We start from the raw sequence: 11,835 nt of genomic DNA on the forward strand, positions 1-11,835 counted from the left end.
CATTGACAAATGTTTTCATCCATCCACAGCAGTGCTCCTTGGGATGCTGTGAGAGACAACCTCACCCCCACGGAGATAGGCCACCCTATCAGTACCTCAAAAGAATTGCTCTAGATGGTATCGTCCTTATGGCATGCAGCCCTAAAGGCAGGGAATCAGGCTATTTCAGGTCTGTTGCATCAGTTGTCTTTGCTAATCTACTTTTTACTGTTGAGTTCATCCTCTCCACCTAGCCTGAACTTTGGGGGTGGTAATGGGCATTGAGTTCCCACTCTATTTCCAAACATTCACACATCTTTTACACAACTGCAGCCACAAACTCAACCCCTCTGTCGCTGTTTATGTCCTGGGGGACCTCAAACCGGGGTATTATGTCTTTCATCAAGCATTGCACAACAGTTCCTGCATTATTCTTCCTTGTTGGAAGCACCTCCACCTATTTTGAAAATTGATCCACACACACCAGCAAATAGTTCAATCTATTCACATATGAACAAAATCGATCTGTACCTTGGTAAAGGGACCCTGTGGTACTGGCAAGTGATCATGTGTAGCAGGCGACTGACCTTTAGAATGTTTAGCAAAGACACGCCATTGGGAGCAGAATTGTGAAGTGAAAGCTGTTATCCCATGTGCAAAGCACTCTTGTCTAATTAGCACATTCATCCACTATTGTGCCATGTGAGTGGGTCCATGCTCAAGCCTTTAAGGGGATAGAACATACTCTGCGGGGACACAGGCCTCCCATACCGGTGGACCCACAATCCCCCCTCATTCTTCTCATATCCAGCATCAATCCACACTCTCTCCTCATCTCATGTTGCAGACCATTGTGCGCTCTTCACATCAGCAAGCAACATTTGTCTCTAAATGAGCTACGTTTTTGGTATGCTCTTGGCTATTGAAGGCACCATCTGTACTGGCTGCTACAGGCTCTCTCTTGCTGCTGGTCAGCCATGGCATTACCTCTGCAATCTTAGTATTAGGTTCTGTATAGGCTTCACATTTTATTGCCGCTATCCTGTGGGCTGCAGTGGCGGCTGGTGACATTTGAAAGTAGTGAGGCGTAAAAGTTTCAGGTGAGTGCTCGGTGGCGAGTGAGCCAAGTGAGTGAGTCTGACTGCCATAAGGTGGGTTTGTGGGGTCCTTCTCGCCATTTTTATAATCACACTGACTATCCCCAGAGCTAAACTAACCCAGCCTATCAGTATTCAGATGCTTATGTCGGCCTGATGATGAGCAACAATCCATCACTTGTAATGCTTAGCCGGTTTCCCCTTTTTACCACCTTACAACATTTAACTAAACTAGCTCCCAACAAAAGAATTCAACAACACTCTGCTATGTTATCCAAAGTGACTTCATCCCCCTTCACATAGTTTCCACTAGCAGTGTTCAAAACTAGAAAAAGACAAAAGAGACTGTTACAAATATAAAAAAAGTCATAATCAAATGCATTTTGCTTCGCACCTTCCGTCTTAAGCCATGGATATCACCAATAACCCGGTGTCCTTAAGCATGCATTTGTTTATCAGGCATGGCGTGACTTAAGTTTCACCACAGGAGTTTGCACAAATTGCCGTCCTGACACAGGTGGAACAGAGCTGTCGCCGCGGCAGCCGAAGATACAGCAAACATACCTTCGGGACAATACAAGGGGTTAATATCAATGTTTGCAGGTTATAATAATCCAAATGAGAGAGCCACGTAATTTCTGGATTACAATGCTGGATATAGATGCCTGCAGAACTGGACAGTGCTCCAGGAAATGGACTTTGTTTTCTCAGCTGGTCGGCGTTTCATTTAAAGCCACTTCACTGTCTACCTGCAACACCTTAGGCCTTGACAGGCCTTTTTAAATTAAGTATCTCCTCCATAATTCTATAAAGACACACCCTTCTCATTCTGTCTCCCGGAAGATCCACCGCATCGGTTCCGCAGCACACCTCAGTGGGGGACCCTACTCTCGCCCCTGCGCTCACCTCCGCTCTGATCACGCATGCATCTCTCTGTGCCCCCCAATCCCAAATGTGCACATTGCACAACCGTGCCCAAGGCCAATGCCATATTTCGAAAAGGCTGCAAAAAATGCCTTGTGCAAGTAGGCCACACCATGGACTGTGAATTACCACGGACCCGCACAGCACAAAAACCTGAAGCCTCGCACCCTTCCGGCCTCCTTTAATGCGCTGGCAAGACATTTGACTTCACTGCTGGCACAAGTCTTCGGCAGGGCCGCGCTTGCCGCTTCTGAAGAGGTGGGGGCCCAAGTCGATGAAACTACTATGGCCCGAATGGAGGGGTGCTATCACTCTCCTAATTTAAAATTACACTTTCTTCTAGGGCATTTTCACTATATAGCTGAATTTCTCTTAAAGCTGGCAGCGGCTCCTGAGTACTGTCCAACGTCTTTGAGAAGACCGAAGCGCGGGAGAACTGGTTACGGCATTAATGAGGCCCCCTCATTACATTTTGCAGAGGACCCCCTCCCCACTCCCGGGACTCCCCCCACACACACTTAGCTCTGCGGCCCCTACGCAAGGGCTGTATCCCTTCTACATACCCAAACGAAAACAAATATAAATAAAATAAATGAACTTACTAACCGTCCGTAGAGACTCCGTCCCGACTCCCGCCGTCCTGGTTCAAGTCCTGCAGGCAGCACGTCACCCGGAAGGCGGCGCGGCAGGCAGCCTCCCTCCCCTCCACCGCCGCGCCCCGTTTTTGATTTGTGCGGCCGGCTGCCCAAGGCTACGTCATTTTCTCTCTGTATGCTGCTGCTGCAGCATACAGAGAGAACAGGGAGAGTTACTCGAGAGCAGGGGGGAGTGGCTTGGGGGAGTGGCTTTCCCACTGTTGGTAATACTGTCTGTTTGGGTGGCCTCAGGCTGCCCAAACAGTCAGTATTAACAACAATGGTAGTTATGATTATAAATAACTACCATTTGTTTCTGCCTTCTCGCACGGCGAGAAAGCAGGGGGGTGGCGCCCAAACGCCCCCATGGAGGAATTGCCACTGGTGGGCTGGTAGTCTTGCTTTCAACAAGTTCTTTACTAAAGGACAATTTTGAATTGGTGTGCCCTCCTGCTGTTATGAAACCCTGATAGTGCCACAGCTGACCAAAACCATGGACAACTTCAAAGGCATAACATGAGTCAGTGTAAATGTTAACTGTTTTCTTCTTAGCTAGGATGGGTGTTCTTGTTGCAGCATGCAGCTCAGCTTGCTGGGCAGACGTGCCAGGTGGCAGAGCTGCACTTTTAACTATGGTGTAAACTCTTGTAATACCATACCCTGCTCTGTACTCAATGTCTGTTAGTATGCTGGAGGAACGATCAGTACACCACTCATAGTCTTCCACCCATTGAAGCAACTAATATCTTCAAGTTTTTCTGTTTTGTACTTAGCTCATCGTGCAGGCACACCCAAATACCTAGCTGTTAAGAATTACACACCCTCTGATCATGCCATTCAGTTAGAAACACTAAATCCTTATTTTTGGAAATTCCTCTCTTCAGAAAGCAATAAACTCTCCTTATGTGAAGTGCTACAAACATTTGGAACTCCATTAGAAACCAAAATCAGGATGAACCCAGCATGCAGTTCTTTTGAGGGAGACCTGAAGCACCTCCTGTTCTAGTGGCACTGCTAAATGTTGATCACTGAGCTCCTCATATTTACCCCATCTTTTTTGTCTGCTTGATCCTTCATATGTACCTTTTCACAGTCAAATATTTTTTCCCAACCTTTAGGTTTTCACAATAATGTCCAAAGTTATGTGATTTTATGATTTATGTTTTACCAATTGCCCATCATTGTAAACATGAACGTTATGTAACCCCCTCCTTTACAGGTCATGTATAAAAAGCAAGCACTGCACTATGGGGGTCTTAGACCCCACAGTGCCTTGAGGTCTACTTTAAATATAATGATTAAGCTTTTTTAGCAATTCTTTTCCAGCAAAGATTTTCTGCCATGTCTCTGGGTTGATTGCAGTTAATCACAAAGCTGCCACCATTGTGCCCCACAAACCTTCTTCAATATCTTCATTAGTAAACTCACCTCTTTTACCCAAACCAAATAGCAAATCAACCAACAAATTCATTTTCTTTTGCCCAGAATCCACCCTGAAATTATATTCTTTCATAAACACTGACCATGTCAGAAATTGAGGAGCTGCATTCCTTGGGTCCTTGGTTGTTTTCAGGAGCAGCAAATGTGTGTGACCTGACTGCACTCTGAATGGTTAATACCACAAGTATAACCTGATTTATTGTAACCCTAACAAGTTGCCATTCATTTTACTGAATACCCATCTTAGCATCTAGCGTGATTGTAGGGCAGATGTTATATTTTACCATTTACCATGATAGTTTAGATAATAAACAGAAGAAGTGTGGCCTGAGCTAAGTCATTGATTCCAGTACACACTTCATCTGGGCACTACGGCTGAGTGCAGACCGGGCTTCTTTCAGGCACCACTTTTTGGTACATGCCCACTGGACCTGCATTACAGCTTCAACTGGGCCTTGACAGTCTTCAGATCAAGTCATCATGGTTCCCACCAGAACCTGCTGCTGGAGAGACTGTCACCTGCCAACAATGGGGGACACAGTTCCCCCTCTGCAGTCTTTTTTGGAAGCCCTACCAGCTCTAGGGTCACATGGCAACTCACTACTACTAAGCAGCTACTCCTCTTGCATAGTTGGCAGTCTTCTTCCCTCTCTCAGCAGGCAGACTAGCTTCTTGGCTCTTCAGGTCAGGTTTAGGTCTTCCAGCAAGGGGCAGACTCCGGTGATTCCCCTCCCTTCTGGGAAGATGGCTGTCAGCCAGTCATCAGCTCTGGTAGCACATCTGTTTTGAGTACGGTGCGGACTATTCCCTTCCTTGGCCATAGAGCATTGGGGCAGTGGATTCCCACGTTTATCCAGTAACAGCTGCCAGGAGATGTGGATCCACTGTCTGCACTTTCAGAATGGCTTTAGGGTGGTTCTCCTTTCAATGTTCCCTCTCTAGACTGCTCTCCAGACATAACCTGTGTGTAGAGTTATGCTCCTCATAGCAGGCTTGGAGCTCCCACAACATAGGCACACAGATGTATGAGCATTCTCCATTTTACTGTCATCATCCATTTTGAAATGGTGTTCAAGGAAAAGCAGAAGGCAGTGCCTCACCTAAGGGGTTCCTTTTATCTTGGACAACTGATTTTGCAGTCCCACCCTTTGCCCCTACCTTCCACCCAATGGCTAATTTACAAAGGAGCCTTGCCTCTTCCCTCCCTTCCGTGTCTAGGTTTCCTCCCCATAGTTTAAGGAATATCAACAATACACTTCCACTGTCCAAGAAAACAATCTCATCCCTATCTAGTGAAACAGGCCAGGCCTGGGGTATTTAAAATGGCCAATATGCCCATTTCCCGATTCACTTGCACACAGCATCCATGTACCATGCAGGTTACAAACAATAACATACACAACGTATATTTTAGCACTAGAATTCGGGTAGCAAATAGAAGCAAGACTTTACACAAGTGGCCAGCAGACCTTCACTTCAATGACACAGATAAATACGTCTGGCCACAAATATGGATACACAAACACAGTACGTTGTCTCCACCTCTCTATGTGCTAAACTCATGACCAGGATAGTGCTCGAATGCTTGTAAATAAGGGTGTGCTCGGTGCGCCTCTCTGCGTGACAGGAGAGGTTCAGAACCTCACCCGTGGCAAGGTACAGGCCTATGTCTCTTTGCAGATAATATACTAGCATGACACATGGGCCAAATTAAAAAATCAGGATATCAGATAAGCATAGTTGGGTCCTCAGAGCAGAGAAACATGACTGTATACCAAGCAGGGGACATTCTTGAGCCAGAACATACAATAAATCTCACTGTGAATAACTTACAGCCTTTAGTTTTCCTGAAAATGTGACATTACTTTGGCCCTGAAGGACTACAGCGGGCACCCGTGGTTTAAGTGTTTTATAGGCGCTAACATGGTGCCTTCTGGCTGCTTTAGAGTGCTTTCAGACACTGATTCAGACAGTCACAGTGAAAAAAGTGAGTTTCATGCATCAGATGGTAACCATTTTGGGAAGCTATGGTGTTTCTTGTGGCCCACAAAGTCCCACTTGTAAATGTAAATGTAGTATACTTGTAAAGCGCACAGCTGCCCCAGCAACGTCCCGGCGCTGTATAACTCTGGGGAACCCGTCCTGGCTTTCTGGTCCCTGCTGGGAGTCCCCAAGGTGGAGCCAGGCATCCCCGGAATTGGTGGGGCAGTTGTGGAGATTAGGCAAGCTAATGCCCAGAGTTGCTGAGCGTGATCCTTGATTAGAGTAAGCACCGAAGCGAGAATTATCGAGTCCGCTGACCAAGGTCCACGACCCTGCCGCGTCGGGAATCGAACCCTGGTCCCGGGCCGACTTCTGCTCTCGGGTCTGCCGCCTCTAACCAGTGAGCCACACTACTCCACTTGGAGACCCCAATACACAGAATACCCATAACAGCAAGGTTCTGTGTGTAGATTAGCTGTGCGGTAGTAGAAACACTCTAAGAGGAGGGTGACTTTCAGTCTGTCGGTCCAATGCAGGGCATAGCTACCAGCGGTACAGCTGGTGTATGCAGGGCATATAAAGGTCGAAGGGAGACCAGCTACATTAGCCCCTTGAGAGCTGAGAGTGTACCTAAATAACCATGCTGAAGTTCGGAAGGAGAATGAGCATTAAATATTTCTTTACATTTTGTTTTTATCCTGTTATAATTGCTTTGTGTTCAAGGACAGAGGGCAAATGTCAGCCTAGCCTTCTGACAAACTACTGCTTATTCTTTTAAAATGGAGATGGGTGTTTACAAATCACACTTTATCATAACTGAAAGAAAGGTAAAGTGAACTATGTGACAATCTTGAAAGGAAATGCTGCATAATGTTTTCTTCTAACACAACAACACTATTTGTACTGCACACATCCTCACATATTTCAAGGTGTTCTCATATGCAGTCCTGATAAAAACTGAAGGCACGATAAAATAAAATATTCACCAAGGATAACACAATTCGATCAAGTGGCCAAGCCAGAATTGATCCCAGGTTTTCAGGTTTCACACTGTGTAATTCAGTCACTAGATTTGTATTTCTTGCCCGTTTGACTTAAGAGTTTAATTGTCTTCTTTCATTTTTTGTGAATGAGATTAGAGCACTGATAAAATGCAGAAGCCACAAGAAGCTCAGCTTGTTTTGGGCTTGAAGGCTGAAGATGACCCCGAGCTGAACCAGAGTCGAGCATCTGGCTCAAGCTTTTAGTGGCTCATTCACTTCTATACTTTGCTCTTTGTATTCAGTGCCTGAATTAAGCTTAGATGCTGCTGCTAGTGTGATACCTGTTTTGTATGTGAGGATATCTTGGCTTGCACTGTTGATGACCATGTTATGTTAGGGTAAAAATGTTTCTATCAATTGGTCATTAATATTTAATAATTAGTTAATTTATAATGATACTAATTATAATTAATTTATTATTAATTCATATTAATTGATTAATTGTGTTTTTGTGCATTTTCCTTACTGTTGCACCCTCTGGAGTTGGAGCTTTCCAACACTTTCCCTACTGTTGCACCTTCTGAAGTTCAAATAGTAATTTTTACCCCTACGCTATCCAACGCTTTCCCTACTGTTGCACTCACTGGAGTGGGAATAGTAATTTTTACCTCTACGCTATCCAACGCTTTCCCTACTGTTGCACTCACTGGAGTGGGAATAGTAATTTTTACCTCTACGCTATCCAACGCTTTCCCTACTGTTGCACTCACTGGAGTGGGAATAGTAATTTTTACCTCTACGCTATCCAACGCTTTCCCTACTGTTGCACTCTCTGAAATGGTAATAGTCATTTTTACCCCTACGCTATCCAATGCTTTCCCTACTGTTGCACTCACTGGAGTGGGAATAGTAATGTTTACCCCTATGCTATCCAGCGCTTTCCCTACTGTTGCACTCTCTGGAGTTGGAATAGTAATTTTTACCCCTACGCTATCCAACGCTTTCCCTACTGTTGCACTCACTGGAGTGGGAATAGGAGTTTTTAACCCTTCGCTATCCAGTGCTTTCCCTACTGTTGCACTCACTGGATTGGGAATAGTGATTTTTACCCCTACACTATCCAGCGCTTTCCCTACTGTTGCACTCTCTGGAGTAGGAATAATAATGTTTACTCCTACGCTATCCAACGCTTTCCCTACTGTTGCACTCTCTGGAGTTGGAATAGTAATTTTTACCCCTACGCTATCCAACGCTTTCCCTACTGTTGCACTCACTGGAGTGGGAATAGGAGTTTTTAACCCTTCGCTATCCAGCGCTTTCCCTACTGTTGCACTCACTGGATTGGGAATAGTGATTTTTACCCCTACACTATCCAGCGCTTTCCCTACTGTTGCACTCTCTGGAGTAGGAATAATAATGTTTACCCCTACGCTATCCAACGCTTTCCCTACTGTTGCACTCTCTGGAGTTGGAATAGTAATTTATACCCCTATGCTATCCAATGTTTTCCCTCCTGTTGCACTCACTGGAGTGGGAATAGTAATTTTTACCCTGACACTATTCAACGCTTTCCCTAATGTTGCAATATGTGGAGTAAGTATTTATATTAATTTATATGTAGATGTTTAGTTAATTTTAACATTATATGTATTAGCCCCTTCAGTGCTAACGACGGCTCCTGCTCGTCACGATTCCAGTAGGGAAGGTGTTGGTACATTCCTTATGTTGGAGCGCCATCTAGAGCAAGTCCGGTAGATAATGTGTTTGCAATAGTAGCGCGCAATGCTTTCCAATGGGGCGACCAGATTGCCGGGCTGACATGGAAGGGCTGAGGTCCAGGGGAGGGCGGCCTCCCCATCCCGGGCGCTGTCCTTGGTCCTGCTGCGTGGCAGGGTGCCCGGGACGGGGTCCTGGAGGGCCCGGGGAGGCTTCCCCTGCGCCTCCGGGCTTGGGAGCCCAGGCTGGGTCCAGGGGCCCGGTCGGGTGCACCGGCCCTGGGCCCTGTCTCCCAGCCTGCCGCACTACCAAGGGCCCGGAAAGGGGTTCCGGTGTGCCCGGGGAGCCTCCCCTTGCTTGGCTGGGTTCAGGAGCAGTGGCTAGGGCCCCTGAGGGCCCGGGGAGGGCGGCCTCCCCACCCCGGGCTCTGTCCTTGGTCCTGCTGCGTGGCAGGGTGCCCGGGACGGGGTCCGGAGGGACCGGGGAGGCGTCCCATGCACCTCCGGGCTTGGGAGCCCCGGCTGCGTCCAGGGGCCCGGCCGGGCCCCGGGTCGGTTTCTCCGGCCCTGGGCCCTGTCTCCCAGCCTGCCGCACTGCCAAGGGCCCGGGAAGGGGTTCCGATGTGCCCGGGGAGCCTCCCCTTGCTTGGCTGGGTTCAGGAGCAGTGGCTAGGGCCCCTGAGGGCCCGGGGAGGGCGGCCTCCCCACCCCGGGCTCTGTCCTTGGTCCTGCTGCGTGGCAGGGTGCCCGGGACGGGGTCCGGAGGGACCGGGGAGGCGTCCCATGCACCTCCGGGCTTGGGAGCCCCGGCTGCGTCCAGGGGCCCGGCCGGGCCCCGGGTCGGTTTCTCCGGCCCTGGGCCCTGTCTCCCAGCCTGCCGCACTGCCAAGGGCCCGGGAAGGGGTTCCGGTGTGCCCGGGGAGCCTCCCCTTGCTTGGCGGGGTTCAGGAGCAGTGGCTAGGGCCCCTGAGGGCCCGGGGAGGGTGGCCTCCCCACCCCGGGCTCTGTCCTTGGTCCTGCTGCGTGGCAGGGTGCCCGGGACGGGGTCCGGAGGGACCGGGGAGGCGTCCCATGCACCTCCGGGCTTGGGAGCCCCGGCTGCGTCCAGGGGCCCGGCCGGGCCCCGGGTCGGTTTCTCCGGCCCTGGGCCCTGTCTCCCAGCGTGCCGCACTGCCAAGGGCCCGGGAAGGGGTTCCGATGTGCCCGGGGAGCCTCCCCTTGCTTGGCTGGGTTCAGGAGCAGTGGCTAGGGCCCCTGAGGGCCCGGGGAGGGCGGCCTCCCCACCCCGGGCTCTGTCCTTGGTCCTGCTGCGTGGCAGGGTGCCCGGGACGGGGTCCGGAGGGACCGGGGAGGCGTCCCATGCACCTCCGGGCTTGGGAGCCCCGGCTGCGTCCAGGGGCCCGGCCGGGCCCCGGGTTGGTTTCTCCGGCCCTGGGCCCTGTCTCCCAGCCTGCCGCACTGCCAAGGGCCCGGGAAGGGGTTCCGGTGTGCCCGGGGAGCCTCCCCTTGCTTGGCTGGGTTCAGGAGCAGTGGCTAGGGCCCCTGAGGGCCCGGGGAGGGCGGCCTCCCCACCCCGGGCTCTGTCCTTGGTCCTGCTGCGTGGCAGGGTGCCCGGGACGGGGTCCGGAGGGACCGGGGAGGCGTCCCATGCGCCTCCGGGCTTGGGAGCCCCGGCTGGGTCCAGGGGCCCGGGCGGGCCCCGGGTCGGGTGCTCAGGCCCTGGGCCCTGTCTCCCAGCCTGCCGCACTGCCAAGGGCCCGGAAAGGGGTTCCGATGTGCCCGGGGAGCCTCCCCTTGCTTGTCTGTGTTCAGGAGCTCCATCCGGGGCCCCTGAGGGCCCCGGGGAGGGTGGCCTCCCCACCCCGGGCTCCGTCCTGGGTCCTGCCGCGGGGCAGGGTGCCCGGGACGGGGTCCGGCGGGCCCGGGGAGGCTTCCCCTGTGCCTCCGGGCCTGGGAGCCCCGGCTGGGTCCAGGGGCCCGGTCGGGGCCCCGGGTCGGGCGCTCCGGCCCTGGGCCCGGTCCCCCGGGCTGCCGCTCCACCCAGGGCCCAGGACAGGGGTCCGTCGGTCCCTTGCAGGCCTCCCCTGCTTGTCAAGGTGTAAGCGGGCCCCGGGTCGGAGGGCCCGCCGGCCCCTGGCAGCCTCCATGGCTGTGGCCCGGCTGGGGCCCCGGGCCTCCGGCCCGCCATGCCCCGGGCGCCCGCTCCCTCCTTCGTGGGGGCACGGGGCGACCGGATGGCGTCCCTTTCGTGCCCGGCCATCTGGTCGCCCGGATCCCCTCGGCCATCTGGTCTCCCGGATCCCCTCGGCCATCTGGTCTCCAGGATCCCCTCGGCCATCTGGTCTCCCGGATCGCCTCGGCCATCTGGTCGCCCGCAATGCTTTCCAATGGGGGCGACCAGATGGCCGAACTTCCCTGGAAGTCCCGATGAGGTGCCATTTGCCTCCCGGATCCCAGCGAGGGCTCCAGGAGGTCGGGTACTTTCGCGCCTTGGGTCCCCTCTGTCACCTCTAGTGCACGGATTACAAGAAAGGGGGGTAATTTTCCTCCGGATTACTAGGGAGAGGGTCAGTCAGACCTCCGTGTGGTCTGGCGATTCTGAATAAGGGGAAGGCAGGACCCGGGCCCTCCCGCCGGGGCCCCCAGGGGCCTGGGTACGCACTTGCTGCTTAGCCCCCTTGCCGATGGGCCTTTTCCTCCGAGTTTGCTCAGGCAGGCCCCCGTGAGGTCTGGCCATGCTGAGACGGGGCCAGGCAGCACCCGGGCCCGCCCGCCGGGGCCCCCAGGGGCCCGGGAATGCACCTGCCTCTCAGCCCCTTCCCGATGGTCCTTTTTCTCCGAGTTTTTTTCCACAGTCTGACCTCCGATAGGTCCGGCGGTTCCGAATCAGGGGAAGGCAGGACCCGGGCCCGCCCGCCGGGGCCCCCAGGGGCCCGGGTACGCACCTGCCGCTCAGCCCCCTTGCCGATGGGCCTTTTCCTCCGAGTTTTCTCAGGCAGGCCTCCCCGAGGTCTGGCCATGCCGAGACAGGGACAGGCAGCACCCGGGCCCGCCTCGCGGGGCCCCCAGGGGCCCGGGT

The sequence above is a fragment of the Lissotriton helveticus genome, chromosome 3_1 (genome assembly GCF_964261635.1).
Source record: "Lissotriton helveticus chromosome 3_1, aLisHel1.1, whole genome shotgun sequence".
In the NCBI taxonomy this organism is placed as follows: domain Eukaryota; kingdom Metazoa; phylum Chordata; class Amphibia; order Caudata; family Salamandridae; genus Lissotriton; species Lissotriton helveticus.